General features: G+C 33.9%; 1 protein-coding gene across 20 annotated transcripts in view; it reads right to left on the bottom strand.

Moving 5' to 3' along the window:
• LOC129952313 (potassium voltage-gated channel subfamily KQT member 5) overlaps window positions 1–17,161 on the bottom strand; it is a 498,379-nt gene that overhangs the window by 226,546 nt on the left and 254,672 nt on the right. The window lies entirely within an intron of this gene.

The raw sequence follows: 17,161 nt of genomic DNA, 5'->3' as shown, positions 1-17,161 counted from the left end.
GTTTCACTAAAATTGGGGTTAGACGTTAACCCTGTTGTAAATGCATGTCAAATATTTGGAACCAACAAATAAGGACTTTGTCAATTGTTGAGGACTTTAAAGGGTTTTTTTAACGGAAACCATAGGTTGAAGGGGCATTGGGCATGTGCCAGTTTTGGCAATGTTTTTTACAAGAAACCTTAAAGTTTAAGAAATGGACAAATAGCGATAAGTCTTCCATTTAATACATATTACATGGGATATGGCGCCCAATGTGGAATTTATTATTTTCCCACTATTATCAAATAAAGGAAGTTCAGGAAATGTATTGATGGAGTATACTTGCGCAGTTCTAACTAAGTTACAGATAGGTTGGTAACGTTATTTTAAAATTATATGTTTGGTGAAGAAATTTATTTTGAGTTATGTTTGGCAAAATATTTTGTTTGTTAAAAACCCAAGTTATAAATTTAACGGGAGAAAAAGGCTGCTATCTAGATTTTTTAAGTATTCCTAAACAAGCTAATTTTTTTTGGAAAAAAATAACAAATTATTTCTGAAAAATGTGTGTGTTGGTTTCTCTGCTTTTATTTGTTCTGAAGTTAATATGGTGAAAATTATTTTTTTTTTTCAACAGTTATTGGGGATAAGGGGACTTTTAAATTTTGCTAGGTGTCTCAAATAGATTTTCTCTTTTTGTCAACGAAAGTGTTGATCGAAATTTTTTTTTAAATTCGTGACTCGAGAAAAAATTTAGTAAGAGTTGGGGCACGTTTTGAACTTCGAAATACTTTCTCTGATATTCATGATAGACTTAATTGTAAGGCTCACTTTAAAAGTTACTCTTAGAGCACTGAAATAAAATGGACGACTGGATCGGATGAACTTGCTTATGTATTCAAAGAGTATCTTTAAAAATATGTTCAATATTTTGAGATTAAAAAATGTACTTGCAAAATATTTTTTTCTTTAAAACTTTAAATGCCATTTAATTAACAACGATCCTAAATCCTCCTTTCAGTTAATTTATCACAAACGAAAGTGAGATGGGTTAACAACCATAATCCTTGTCCTTCAAAAATGAAACTTTCAATGGAAATATAGCATTAGCTTATTACTTTGCATAATATTTGAAAAATTTTTTACAGGATTTTTTACACAAGATCTGGCCTATTTTGAGTATTTGACGAATTTTTCGGTCGATCCTCACCCGATTGCATTTTTTCGTAAGCTTTTTTAAACTAATTTTCTTAACTTAATGATGAATTCACTCCTGGGCCTTGTTGGCCTTCCGGCATATTTCTAAAATAATGTTTCTCTTCTTTTTTATTTCTTTATCTAAAATGTTTCTTATATTCCTTATCTCAAGGAAAATTTCCTAAAATATGGAAAACATCTTTTATAACTCCAACTCACAAGAAAGAACCAATATCTAAACTTTCGTACATTCCAAACATTTTTGAAAGTGTTCTTTATGAACTTCTCAGCTTCAGTTGCAGATCTTTCATTAGCTCAACACATTACGAACTTTGTAGTACCTCGTTTCATTCACTCAAAGAGCCTTAGTAAACGGGAATAAAGTTTATATGGTCTTCACTGACTTCAACAAAGCGTTTGACAAGATCTCTCATAATCTGATAGTCTTTAAACTCTCCTCCTTGGGTATTGAACCTCTTTTCATGAAATGGATTACTGCGATTTAAATCAGCTCGTTCTAATACTATTCTAGCTTATTCTGGTGTTCTCCAAGGTTGTCATTTAGGTCCTGTTCTTATTATTCTTACAATTAATGACATTGAAATGTTTATTAAACATTTAAACAGATGATACGAAAAACATTAAAACTCATGACTCATGACAACTCATGACAACTCTCTTCCAAACAGATCTCCATAATTTTTGAACCTGATGTACCAAAAGTTGCTAGAGCTCAAAAATGGTAGAAAACGTAAGGGATCCCGGACTTGAATATGATCCACAGGTTTGGTCTCCATTTCAAGGTACACATATATCCAGAATAGAAAGCATCTTCTTTGTTTTGAATTTTAATACCTTCCTTAGGAAAATCATTTGATCTTACCCCTTATCGTGATCGCATCGCTCTGATAAATATCAACTCATTAAAGGAACGTGAATAAATTACTGACATACTTTTTATACATCGACTTCTTTCTGACTCAGTTCACGGATCCTATCTTTTATTTCGATTTCTTTTTACACTAACACCCGCAACCCTTCGCCTCTTCTACACCTTCTATGGCCTGTGATTTGGTTGGTCAATTCGAATCCAAATTCATCATCCGCAACTATAATCGCAAAGTCCTTTTGGCAAACCCCTACTCATATAGGGTAATTTTTTTAAATCTTTAGGAAAGTTTTTCAAAAAAAAAATTCATAAAAATGCATGAAATCTTTATTCTGTCCATTCAATTTAATGTTTGACGATTATTTCATGCAAATGTTGACCTTGACTGCGCCTCAAATGGTCCATCCGCTTCGTCCAATTTTGACATACTCTTTCAACATTTCGGCCGATATCTTACGAAAAATTGCTTAAATGCGTCAAAGCGGGCTTATTTGTATAGACATGAGCTTTAACATAGTCCCATAAAAAATAGAATCTAAAGGCGTTAAATAGCACGATCTATAGGCGACCAATTGACCGGTCCCGAAAGGGAAATATTGTTGCTCGTGCTGTGTGGTATTTGGCAACGTTTTGTTGAAACCACATGTCATGCAAGTCAAGTTCTTCCATTTTAGGCAAAAAAAGTTGGATATCATCTTACGGTAGTGCTCTCCATTCACATTTGCGTTACGATTCGCATCATCTTTGAAGAAGTACGGCCCAATGATTCCACCAGCCCATAATTTTCACCAAACTGTGACTTTTTTTTTGGATGAATTTAAAGCTCCTGCAATGCTTCTGGCTGATATTCACTCCACCAACGACAATTCTGCTTACGTATCCATTGAGAAAACAATGAGCTTCATCGCTGAACACAATTTGTCTGTAAAGAAGTGGAGCTTCGACCAACTTTCCAAGAGCCCATTCACCAAAAATTGTACGTTGCAATAGGTCGTTCGGCTTCAATTCTTTTGCCAGCTGTTTTTTGAAAGGCATCACATTTTTTGTTGTGTTACAGAGGCCCGGTTGCTGCGAACGGCGCCGAATCGATAATTTATGGTCATCATTAACACTGGAATATACAGCTGCGATATTTTCTTCAAATTGCACTCTACATAAAAGTGTTGGTGGTTTATTGTCCAAAAATGTAAATTTGGTGCGAAATTTGGTCACAATAGCCCCAGTAGCCGCTTCAGTGGGTCGATTGAACTGACCATGAAATGGCAGAAGAGCACGAAGGCAGAAGGTGAAATGAGATGCTTAGATTAAGCTTTTCTTAGTTCACACCACTACCAACTCCCTCATTTGTCTTGGATCCATCTGTATAAAAATGGATAAATTTGTAATCCAGGAGTTTGTTGTCTTCCCATTCATCTCTGGATGCAATGGATACCTGGAATTTTTTTTAAATAGGAGTTTAGAAATAGTGAGTCTATGTACATTGGTATAAAACCAAAGAGATTCAAAATGATGGAGTGTTCCACATTATTGTTGGTCCTTTGAGATGAGGCGTCGAGTCTTATCGCTGTACTCGCTGCCACTGAAGATGTCGAGGGATGTCAGATGGAGGAGAGTGTCTAACGCTGCTGAGGGTGTGGTTCTCAATGCCCCGCTTATGCAGAGACATGCAGTCCGTTAGAATCTGCTGAGTTTGTCGTAGTATGTGACTTTCTCCAGTGCAGTCCACCATACTGCAACATAAGTATTGGTCGGATGACCGATGCGAGGTTGAAAACCCCATCCCCAGCTTTTTTAACTCTTTCCTGTATATTAGATTTCCAACTTAATTTCTTGTCCTATATCATACCAAGTTATTTGCTTCATTGGTAAAAATTAGTGGTATACTTTTTATTGAAGGAGGTACAATTACTGGGATCTTGTATTTCCGTGTGAAAAGGACAAGGTCTGTTTTTTGAGGATTAATACTAAGTCCGCAGTGATCAGCCCATCTAGTGAGCATATTGAGTGCTTTTGGAGGAGGTCTCTCAGTGTATTAGAATGTTCCCCTGTGACGGCGATAGCAACATCCTCGGCATACGCAACCACTCTGTAGGGATATTAGTAGTTCGATTAACCACTATGTTCCACAGGAGAGGGGACAGAACACCACCTTGCGGAGTGCCTCTACTGACAGACCTTTTTGTGCAAAATTCTCCCAAACTAGATTTGATGATCCTGCTTTTGAGCATCAGATTAATCAACTCACAGATTGAGTATTCGATGTTTAAGATCATCATAGCAGAAGTGATAGCGGATGTGTCAACGTTATTGAAAGCGCCCTCAATATCTAGGAAAACCACCATAGTATATTCCTTTTTCTCTAGGGAGTATTCGATAGTTCTAACCAGAGTGTGCAAGGCTGTTTCTACCGATTTCCCTTTGCAGTAAGCATGCTGAGACATTGATAGTCTGTTCTCAATGTTGTTACGTACATGGATATCGATCAATCGTTCCAGAGTTTTGAGAATGAAAGATGATAGGCTAATCGGTCTTAGGTCTTTAGGGTTGACATGCGAGCATTTGCCCGCCTTGGAAATGAAAACTACCTTTAAATCTCTCCATCGCTGAGGTATATAAAGCAGATTTATACAACTTTTGAAGATCATCTCAATGATGAGCGAAGTTATATCAATGGTATATTGTAGCTCAGCTCAGCATTCAGTTTGATGTTCTCCCACGCTGCAGTCAAAAAGTTCAAGTGCATTCGAACCAAATTTTTGTTGCTAATTTCCATTTTATCCCCTTTAATTATTTTTTTAGCAGTAGGATTAAATCCGAGTAATTTGTTTTTTGTTTCGAATAAAGACTGCCTTTTCTTGCGGTACAGAAGTGATTGTTCGCGTGTTACACTTATTCCAGTTCCTTTTAGAATACTCCAGCCACGCAGAATCTCTTGTACCGTGTTTGCAGAGTCAAGTTCTTAGAGTACCGTGCATCTTTGTTTTCTTCGTTTAGTGAATTTCCACGTCTTGTTTGCAAGGATATTATCATTTACCTTTAGATTGAGAAGAAACTTGCAAGTTTGTTTTGCTGAGTCAACTACATTGGTGTTTTATTTTAAAGGAACATGCACAACTATGGTGTTTCGTTAGCCTTACGTGACAGCAGCTCAATTTACGACTCCAGATGATCACATCTTTTCGTCATTTTGAATTTTTTATTTAAGCGTGTATTTGTGGCTTTAAGAGAAACAATTTCTGTCGCAAGTGATGAAATATCCGTTTTAGTTGCTATATTTTTCAACTTATTATCTAGCAATGTGTTGTATTCCTGCACCGAGAAACTTTCCTACTTCGGTATTCATATCTGTTATGCTTGAATGTTTTTTGTGACAGCGAGTTATTTCTGATTCCGGTGAAAGTTCGGTTAGTTTTCTTTTGTTCTTATTGCTCATAGAGATTTAAGTCAAATTTTAAATGTAAAAAATGTTTCAGTGCAGAACTTTTTATAATAAAAGATCTATGTATTATTTAAGATACTGTTTTCAATAAAACTGATTAAATAAAATGAAAGAACTATTTTTGTACACTCTACCGCTGACAAATCATATGTCTTCTTCTCTATACGAAACCAATATCAGAACCTAAGATACTCCTTATGAAACTTTCAAAATATGTGTTGTGTAGGAATACAAACAATATTGTAAAACTTACCTCCTTAGAAAAATGTAAAACTTGAGTAGCAAGATATTAAATATTAACAAGCTTTTTATTATTTACTTTTACAGATACTTTCCAATGTATTATTCTGTTTCTTTAAAAAAGGTCATTCAGAAAAGAAATGTTCAAAACACAAAATGAAACAATCATCTCACAATATTCTTTTTCAAAAGACATATAAAAAAGAAATAAGTTCAAAGATCATGAATAAGAAAAAAGTTGAATATTTATGTGAATTCAATATTTCTTTTCTTTTTAAAATTGCATTCAATTGCAGTATCTTTTCAGTATATCTGGCTTTATATACATATGTACCTTACATGCATTGTATCTCAATATTTGTTGCGTTGAAAAGATAAAAGATTTTCTAAGAACATAAATCGGCTTGGTTTATCAATTGAAATTGATATGAATTGATTTCTTCAACCGAAAAAAGCTTGCCAATTTTGTAATTCTTCCTTAAGTTGCTATTGTAATAGGATAAGGATTCAGAGGAATTATATTTCAAATTGAATATGTATTGTGGTTTTATGTTCCTAGGAACAACAAAAGTAAAATAAAACATTTTTACTGTGATGCACCAACAGCTCTTTTTTTTCGAATAAAGCCGACTTACCAACCATATCATCAAACCCATTGAAATCACATACCTGCAATGAGAAGAAAAAGAAAACAGAAATCAATATTTTATAGTTTATTATAATTTTTAGAATTAGGTTATCGGTTCCTAATGGTGAAACCATTTTCTATAGAAATAATCTTTGAGTAGCTTAAACAAACCTGACCACAAATCATGTATCAACATCAAGCACCCTTATAAGATCTTTCAATGCATTAGCTTCCCTAAACCAATGATGATGGCTTTCCCTTTATCAATTTACGAGTAATAAAATTTTGATAGTAAAATCCTGCAAGGATATTCCAACGGGATATACGGGTACGTACATACATTTGAACTATCTACATCAGTTTAACTGCAACTGAAACTCTGCAACTTTATGCAACTTCCAACCATACAAGACTCCCTTAAAAATATAAATTCTCAATTTAATGAAATCAAATGTCCAGAGGAACTTATCGAAATCATTTTATTTAAATAGGTTGCTACATATATTATATATAGAGTCTTCGTAAATTTTCATTTTTTATTGCACCAGAGGGAGAATATTTATAGTTATTGGTGCAAAGGATAGAAAATCCTTTTGCGATTTGTGTGTTAAAACTGAAAACCAATATACCAAAGACAGAGAAAGAGAGAGAAAATATTGTAACGTTGGCTCTGCCTTCTGCAGTGAATTCCTGAAAAACTGAAAAACAAGACGCTCTACCCGAAAATCCTATAAAATAAATTCAACATGAAAGCAAAATTATAACAGCAGCAGGAAAAGCAGCAGCAGCATCAGCATCAGGACATCAGATCCAATTGCAAACCCTCCCTTTAAACTGCTTCCAATTTAACTGTACATAAGTTATAGATAGCTATAAGGGTTTATGGATGTTTGTATTTGTATCGTCTGAATTTAATTAGAAAAAGATTTCAATTGAAGATTTAGAAAATAAGTTAAATAATCACCATCAATATCAACATCAACATCATTCGCCATCAGCAGCTTGTCCCTGACCATAGTAAATCAATGCGATTGAAATTATTCTTCGTTTTTCAATTTCTGTATACCAAGATATTTATTTTATATATTTTTGTTTCATTATTTTTCAATAGAAATATTGCCGGAAGACTGTTTCCGAAGCACATCTTGTTGCAGTTTATTGTAAAAATTGAAAATTTCAAAACTATTTCACGTCTGTTGTCAATTAGTAAGGACTTAACTCTTCAAAATCAATTAAAATTTATTGAAAATCAAAAACGAAAATTCGAAATAATTAAGTGTCGTGAATCTGTCGTAAAATTTCTTGAGAGAAAGGAAATTGTCCCTTTTCTGTTATTTACAATTAATCTCTGTTTATATTATAACCTCTTTAAATCGGTTAAAATGGATTTGGAAACAAATGGGGTATGTTGTAAAATTGTCCTAAAACTATCGTTACAGTAAAATTGTAGAACTTGTTGTTTAGCACCCTTTAAAAACGGTCAAACGAACTCAAACTGCATAAAATAAAATTAAAATATTATGAGTCATAAATCTGTCGTAAATCGCCTGTATTTATTTTATTTTTCAAAAACAAACACCCTTTTGCAAAGAATGATTAGCTTCACATTTGATTATTATTTAGTTAAAGTGTTTCAATACACAAATTCGGCTTTTGGTTTAGCTAAACAGACTTTCTTGATTGGTTATTTTATTTTTGATACATTGTTTCATCTTTGAAAGAAATAAGGTAATACAGTTCGTTTCTTAGTGCTTCTAAATTATTAATACTTAGTGACAACGGATAGTTAGATCCTGATGCCAAATCAAATCCTACTTTTAAAAGAGAGTACCTACCCCGTAGAGCTATCAAAATATTTTTTTTCTGAATATTATTATTAGGTCTAGGCATCACTTTAACAATAAAGCCAGGTTCAATGTAAATAGCGTAGTTTGGTGTAATGGAAGGGAGTCTGAAAATACGTTTGAAAAAGTACCATTGGGCTAATTCGATTCTTTCTAATTCCTTGTATCCATAAACTTCATTAGCATTTAATAGGTAACTTTTGATAGTTGTATAAAATACTTTAAATTTAGTCGACCCATCTAAAGAGTTACTTTTGAAGAAGGTTGGACACATACAATTGATAGCTGCTTTTGCAACCTTCACTTTGTCTTTAAAATGAGTTCCGATATTTAAGTTAGGTGTAATAGTAAATCCTTGGTATTTGTAATCAGTCACTACTTCTATGTTTAAGTCTTCAAGGTGCCAGTTGCCATCATTTGTCCTGTTAATGCGGGTTTGAGATCAAAAAACCATTATCTTGTTAGTTTTTACTTTGTATAAAGCTACTCTCAGTAATTTATTCGAAACTACGTTAACCTCAGTTTACTTTTCGATTCAAGTTTTCTTTAATTTGTAAAATATAATTAGTCTTTTCTTAAATCTTCAAACAGTAAAATACTTCTTTTATAATAAATATTGGTCTTTTTCTTTTCTCTGGATCTCGGAACATTCTGAGGTTATGGGCCCAGGAGTCGATTGAAGAAAAATTAATTTTTGAATATTTGTAGAAGAAATTATTTTTCTCTGCATTTCTGAGATCGTTTTTGATTTGAAAAGAAAAAAAAATAGCAAAATGGCTGATCATTAGGTTTCTAAGCTTCCATATTTTGATGGTACAAATTTCATCAACTGGAAATATCGTGTGGGTATTTTTTTGGACAAAAATGTTCTACGAAAATACATTCATTGAGAAAGATTTAGAAGAAATTCTTGCGAATAATTGAGCCTGCTTACCAAGACAGTGAGAATTTAGAAGAAAAGAAGTGTATTTCAATTTTGGTCCAAAGTATTCATGATGGACAATTGGAATATGTGAAGGAGAAGAGGACCGCCAAGGAGATGTTCGACACATTGTGTAGTATTTTTGAACAGAAAGAATTTCGAGCCAGTTACTACTCCGAAAACAGCTTCTGATGATGAAGTACAATGAGTGTGTCGTTGAACATTTTCTTCGATTCGATACCAAGGTTCGTCAGCTGAAATCAACCGGAGCTAAGATGGAAGAGCTTGATGTTGTTGTCCATTTGTTGTTTACTTTGCCAGCAAGCTATGACAATTTAGTAACTGCACTGGGACCATGAATCAAAGTGACTTGAAGTTAGAATTTGTCAGGACTCAGTTGATGACGACTACAACAAGAGGAATGGTTGTGCATCGGCAAGGTCTAATGAGCCCGGTGCAATGAGTGTCAAACCTAAGAAAAAGATGGTTTGTTATGGATGTGGTAAGCCTGGACATATCTAATTCAAACGTTTTTCCAAGCAGAAGGAAAAAAATTAAGTCAGAGGGTTTAAGCAAAGCTTTCAGAAAGAAGGACTCGACAATGTGTGCAGTTGTTGACAAAGCTAGTGAAAAAGAGCATGCAGCGCAAACCGATGAATGATAAAGTGAAGTTTGTTTTGGATTCTGGTGCTACCCAGCACATGGTAAACAACAAAGATTAGTTCAAAGTTTTGAAGAACATCGAGAAAATTCAAATTTCAGTTGCCAAGAAAAACGAAAGCATATCAGCATCTGAAATTGATGACATTTCTGTTAAAACGTTTCATAATGGTGATTCCACACCAAAGACTATGAAGAACGTTTTATTTGTGAAGGATCTGAAATGCAGCTTGATGTCTATCCGAAGTCTGACAGAAAGGGGTTACCGTATAGTTTTTGAAGGCAACAAGGCAAATGCATCGATCGATGGAACACCTATGTTTGAAGCAAGTACCAGAGACAAGCTGTACAAAGTAGATTTGCATGTTGAACAAAATAAATTCGCTGGCATCTCAGGTGAGAAAAATGATTCACAATCTTTGTGGCATTACAGATTAGCACATTTGAATACATATGATTTGAAGAAGATGGTCAGTCATCAGATGGCTAAAGGTTTGGAAGAAGTGAATGTTGACACTGAACTAACATTCTGTGAATCTTGTGTTTTTGGAAAACAAACACGTTCATCGTTTCCAAGGAACAAAAATACTAGATTCAATCACATTCACTGACGACTATTCCAGAGCTTCAATGATATTCTGGATTCAACAAAAAAGTTAATTATTTAGCAAGTTCAAAAAATTCGTAGCCATAGCTGAGGCACTACATTGCAAGAAAGTTGCAAAGCTGCGAGCTGACAACGGTGGAGAATATATTTCAAATGAGTTTAGACAGTTCTGTAAGTCAAAGGGTATTCAAATGATGCTTACTGTTCCCTACAATCCAGAGATGAACTCCGTGTCTGAGCGATTGAATAGAATACTTCAAGAAAAAGCTACAACAACTATGCTGGTGGCAAGTGGTTTGGATCATAAATTCTGGAACAAATTATATTAAGAATCGATCGCCAACGAATGCTCTTGGACAGCAATTTATGAAGCAGACACCGGCTAAGAATTGGTTCGGAAGAAAACCAGATCTGTTCCATTTAAGAATTTTCGGTTCTGAATGGTTCAATTTTGTACCAAAAGATAAGCGATCGAAATTTGAAGGTAAGTCGAACAAATGTCTGATGCTTGGGTATGCTTCGTCGATTGGTTTATACCAGCTGTGAGACATGAAAGAGAATAGGTTATTTATTGCTCGACACTTAACGTTCAATGAAGATTCCGTGTTGAGAAGGTCGAAGATAACAGAGATAACGACTTCAGAGGATGAACGATTTGGTGAAAACAAAAATGATGAAACTCTGGAAAATTGACTTCTTGAAGGCGGCGATATAATAGTCCACAGCTCTAATTTGGATTGGGCTGGTAACCGCATTGAAAAAATCCACGATATCGAAGAAAACGGCATCGGTAACAATAGTACCAGCGGAAGCGAAAATAGTGTTGAAGACCTCGAATCAAATGTTGCACGAAGAAGCGAACGTTCACGAAAACAACCTGAGCGACTTGGTTTTTGCACTTATTCAGCTGAATCAGACAACTTTGCTCTTAGTGCCAAAGAGTACGTCGAAGATGACCCAAGAAATATTACTGAGGCAAAAGCAAGAGAAGATTGCCCAGAATGGGAAAATGCCATAAAAAGTGAGTACCAATCATTGATACATAATAAAACTTGGACTATTTGTAGTTTGCCAAAGAATCGAAAAGCCATAACCAGCAAATGGGTATTTCGATTGAAACGCAAAGCAGATGGGCAAATTTAAAAATACAAAGCTCGTTTGGTGGCGCGAGGGTTTAACCAAAAACCTGGTTTCGAAACGTATGCGCCAGTTGAAAAGTTGGTAACGTACCGAGCCTGGAATGAAAAGATCAACAGTTTCATGGTTCGAATTGGATTCAGGCAATTTTTACGTCCTGCTGCATGTCGATGACATATTGCTGTTTTGTTAAAATATTCAAATGATTATCATCATAAAGCAGCTGTTGTCAAACAAATTTGACATGACTGACATGGGTAGAGCAAGTACTTTTCTGGGAACGAACATCCAGCAAAACATCGGAGATGCAACTATTGAAATAAGTCAACTGCAATACTTGGAGAAAGTGTTCCATAAATCGAAATGAAAGACTGCAAGCCAAAAGCTACTCCCATTTAAAAGGGTCTGCACATCGATGAGGGTGACAAGGAAAGATGTACAAATCACCCCTAACGCGAATTGATTGGTTGCTTTATATACGCAACTGTGACCACAAGACCGGACTTATGTGCTGCAACTGGATACATGAGTCGATTCCAAAGTTATTTTGATAAATGCCACTACAATTATGCAAAACATATTTCACGCTACATTCGTGGAACAATCGACTTGAGAATGATTTACCGAAAAGAAGATACTGCCGAGACCCTGGTGTGTTTCTGTGATGCTGACAGTGGAGGAGATAAAAATTGACTGGAAATCTACTTCAGGATACGTGTTCAAGTTATTTGGAAATACCTTGAGCTGGGCCTCAAAGAAGCAATCAACAGTAAGTTTGTCATCAACAGAAGCTGAGTTGATTGCCCTAACTGAAGCAGTATGTCAACTCAAATGGATTCGAAAGATGCTGAATGAACTCAATGTAGAATACACGATTCTAGTATTCATATATGAAGATAATAATTCCTGTATTAAAATTGCTGAATCCAAGGAAAGTAAACGTCAAATACCATTTTATTCGAGATGAATTTTCAATGGGCGTTATTCGACTAAAACAAAACCAACTGAAGGTCAACTAGGTGACTATACTACACAATCTTAAGTTGACATGCTTCTTATAAGATTTTTTCAACCCTTGTTTCTCTTGTTTCAAAGCATTTGAAGTTCTTTCATATGCTACTGATACCAGTTTTTGGAATAATTGAATATTTTAAAAAGAACGATATTTTTTTTTGAAGGATTCCAATACATTGTTAAAATATGAGACTCCAACGTCAACGTCTTTTAAATTCGATTATTGTCAATACCACAAGTAAGATGGATGTTAGGTGGTTTATTTTAAGTCAAAAAGTATACGAAATAAAAAACAATAAATCCAGGTCTATTAAGTGTAAATAAACTTTTACATTTACATTTACATTTTTGAATTTCAGGAACAAATTTCATGATGGTCTTTAAAATTAAAATACTTTTTTAAATTAGACGATTAAAGTGCAGTTTAATTTTTGATTGACAATAACTTAAACGCTCCTATAACCCTCTATACAGTTTTCTTTCAAAGACGTAAACTGATCCTTTTTACTTTAAAATTCTCACCGCTTTTACTATGATTTGAACAATTTCAATACTTTGTTCAAGTGCATATCGTTTCATTTCAAGTATCTAATAACTTAATTTCTTATTGTCAAATATCAAAAGAAGGCAGCTACCTTAAAACCGCATACGAATCAAAAGTAAAAACCCCTTCGAAATGAAAAATATGCGTTCGATAATAAACTGCACGAAAACTGATACTCATTCTCTAATACACCGGTAACAATTTTGCAAATTTTCTTCATAATTGGGCTTGAAGTCATTTCAAAATTCATTCCTTTCTCTTTCTTAAACTTTCAGCCAGCCAGATACATGATGATCCTTAATGAAGTACTGAATTTTCCAAATACTCCAACTCTGTTTCTAGAATTTCTTATATCAAAATTCTGTGAAACGGATAACCAATACATTATCCTTCATAATAAATGAATATGTATTTCTTCTTCCAAATTAGTCCTCATCAATTTTCCTATTGTTTAAAATAATATCAACTTTTCCAAAAGAAAGACCCGAACATTTTAACTAAATATGTATCTATAGTAGGTATATAATAATAAACTTACTAGCTACAAGTATATTTACAAAGTTGAGTCTTTTTCAACCTCCCCAAGACCCAACCCTCAAACATTTTCTCAAAAACAAAAAACACTTAAAACGAAACAAAATAAGTGCATCCAAATTTTCAGAATAGCCAAGACTGAAAAGAGAAAACGAAAGAGTAGAAAACAAGATAAAACAAAAACTTCAATTCATTGTTTACTCACAATGGCTTGAAAAACCCAAAAATAGGTAGATAGTTACTTTGAAAGCCATCTCGATATAAACTTGTTGTAGGTAAAGTGAAAAGTTTTTCACTTGGGGTTTTTTTTCTTTGTTGGTTTTTGTTTTGTGTGAAAACCAATATTTAGCCCATAGAAATATAAAAACAGATGAAAAAGTTGAAGACAAGACTGAAATACATCTATTTTTGTGTTTACAAAAACAAAAAAGTGAAAAACGTTCTTGAGACTATGACTGAAGGATTCATGCTTTTAGTTGTAATTTTTCATAGAAAAGTTGTTTGTTCTTAGGAAGTCGAAAGCCTTAAGAAAGGATGTTCTTTCTTATAATTTCAAACTCTAGAATTCTTCGAAATCAAGCCTAAACAAAAATATGCTTTAAGAATTCTTAAATTCGTTTGAATATGCTCATTAATTTACTGTACATATGTCTTCTCACTGATTTGAAGTCCTTTTTTAACTTTGCGTTAACGTTGGACCAATAAGTTCTCTGAAGCAAATACAAAAGCGAATCAGTCGTCATATGCAACGGACTCAGCACTCAGACGGAGTACGAGTAGATAGACGAATCAATTGAAGTTTACATCCTTTGGAAAATGCCTTTCAAATGTGCGTGTTTTCCGTCGACCAAATAGTAATTTGGGTGCTATTTCAGATTTCAAATTCGATTCATTGCATCGCAAAACGTTTCAGTTTTCCACTGCGCTGCACCACGCCACCGCACCGTCCTGCCGTCATTTCATAAAACGCATCACATTGAAGACAGCGACCCAACCCAACTATTAAATTGCATACGAAATAATGCAATACCACCGCTTGGAATAGGTCCTTGCTGTACAGCACTCTGTTCGTTGCACTGAATTTCAAAAGTTCGTTCTACATATATATCAACTATACACTGCTTTATCGTCGTTGTAACTACTATATTTTAGTCCTTACCGTGTCGTCATAGAGTTTTCTGCCATATTCTGTCCATGTCCTTTGGGGAGGGAAGCAATTTTGTCTTATTTTACGAATTTTACAGCCTTGTGCACAGCACACGGGGCGTGAATGTAAAATGGGATTATTTTTAGATTAAACGTTGCAGAGTTGGCTGATTTATATCGACTTTGCACCTCGAACAAGAAGTGCAACGAGGAGTCGCCATAAAGATCCTTTTTGGAGTTCAACGGGTTTACCTGTGAGTATATCTACTTCCACCTACGCCATCATTTTTGCTGCATCGTTCACCGACGACGCTATCCTTATCCATGCCATTTCAAGATGACACATTCGGTTCTATTTAATGTAGGTTAGGTATGATGACGGTGCCAAAGGACGAAGTCAACATAAACGACAGCGAGAAGTGTTACCATCTTCTGCGAGTATTTTAATGGTCGTAATATTACATCGTGTTTATTACTTCTACGATTACACGGAGCATAAAATATTGTGTGAACATCTCGGAGTCGTTAAGCGTTAAGGGCATATCCTTGTTTAATTCACTTCTTTTTCTTCCTCTCTCTCTCTCTCTCTCTCTCACACACTTATTTTTCCACATGACAGAAGACTGAGAGTCAGAGTCAGAGTGAGTTGAAAATAAAATTGAAAGAAAATCTGAGTGTTTCCTTAAGGATAACAGAAAACAAAATAAAAATATTGTGTTCCTGTTCTTCATGTGTCTCTCCTTATATTCAGAAGATAGCAATTTTCAGATGGATATGTGTATGTGAAAAGCTACATCCTGGATGACACCAGCTTTCCAGTATAGTCTTTGAGGGGCTAATGTAATTCATGAAACCTTAAGTGCTGTGAAGCGAATTATTGGGTTGTTTCTATGGAAGTTCAGATTGGGTCAGGTCGGGTGGGGACATATTTGTATGGATTTTTATATTTTAGTTCTTAAATTTTATGTTCAACTCAAATGGACTGGGTATTTAACTTCTTTAACCCTTTTGGCTATATTTAGATGCTTTTTTTCAAACTTTACAAGTATGTTTAATAATCTTGAAAACCACAAAACAGAGGGTTTCGGTTTTTATTTTTCTCGAAGGAAAAGGTATTTTGATTTTATTTGTTTTTCGTTAACAATTGGGATTTTTTCAATAAAAAGAAATAAAAAATAAAGAGGACACAAATATATATGTATATCAAATAAAATCAAAAAAGATATCCCAACTTATGAACTTTTTTTTAATACTTTTGTCAATTTCAATAAGATTCTTTTTTTGGGAGGCTTAACTTTATGATTGCGCTGTGGATATTTCTAAAAAAAGTAAATCAGGATATTTTTTGAAATGTCTTTGATATTTTCTGTTATTTACAAGGACATTTTTTTGTTTAAATTTTTCTTTGTGAACCTGACACGTTTTGATTTAACCCAAAAATACGTGGATTTATTTTGTGATCATGATTTTGTCATCAAATTGAATTAAATTTCGATTTTTTTGAGGAAGAAAAAAATGTACTTTCTTCAATTTTACAGCATACATATTTTAACTGTTTCGAAGAGCTCATCAGCCTTTTTAAAAATATAAAATATAAGTTTCCATCCTTTGAAATAATATAAATTTCACAACTATTGTTTTGTGGTCTTGAAATGAGGAAAGATTCTGTTTCAATTGTATTTGTTTTTTTTTTTTTATTTATTTATAATCTTCAAAGATATCTATTTACAAGTTTGATAAATGTTAATATTTTCTGGCTTAGATCAGAATCACTTACAAAGTCGTTTATATATAAAAGATACGACTGTAAGGTTGGAGCTAAGATTCTTCCTTGTGAAGCTCCAGGTTCAATGATTTGAGTATTTTATAGCACTGCCTTGCATGGGTTCCTATGCAGATACGGTCCCAAGTCCCAAACTTTATCAAGGGCTTGAACAACCTTAATCGAGATTAAAACCGAACATACTTGTTTTTCTTCATAAGCTTTTTAAAGCACATCTGTAATGCGGTGGATTTGGTCTATCGTGGAATGTTTACTTCTGAATTAAAACTGATGGAATGGATCACATTTTTTTGACTTCTAATATTTTGCTGTGCTCGTTGGTAGTTTTTTTTAAATCTTATGTAATGATTTGGTAAAAGCGATAATTGTCTATGGGGTATGACAAGGGTGTATAATAATGTGGTATATACATAAGTTTAATTTCTTAAAAATTTGAACATAAATAATTGAAATTTTGCAAATTTTGAAGAACGTCCCAAGCCATAAAGTAACTTGGGGCTAAATCAATGCATTAAACATAGTAAACAATTTTAATTTTATGATATACATTTATTTATTTACATTTATTTATGAGAAGAAAGGCTTTACTTAAATATTG

The sequence above is a fragment of the Eupeodes corollae genome, chromosome 3, assembly GCF_945859685.1.
Source record: "Eupeodes corollae chromosome 3, idEupCoro1.1, whole genome shotgun sequence".
NCBI classification, from domain to species: domain Eukaryota; kingdom Metazoa; phylum Arthropoda; class Insecta; order Diptera; family Syrphidae; genus Eupeodes; species Eupeodes corollae.
This window is presented reverse-complemented; position numbering and strand designations above follow the sequence as displayed.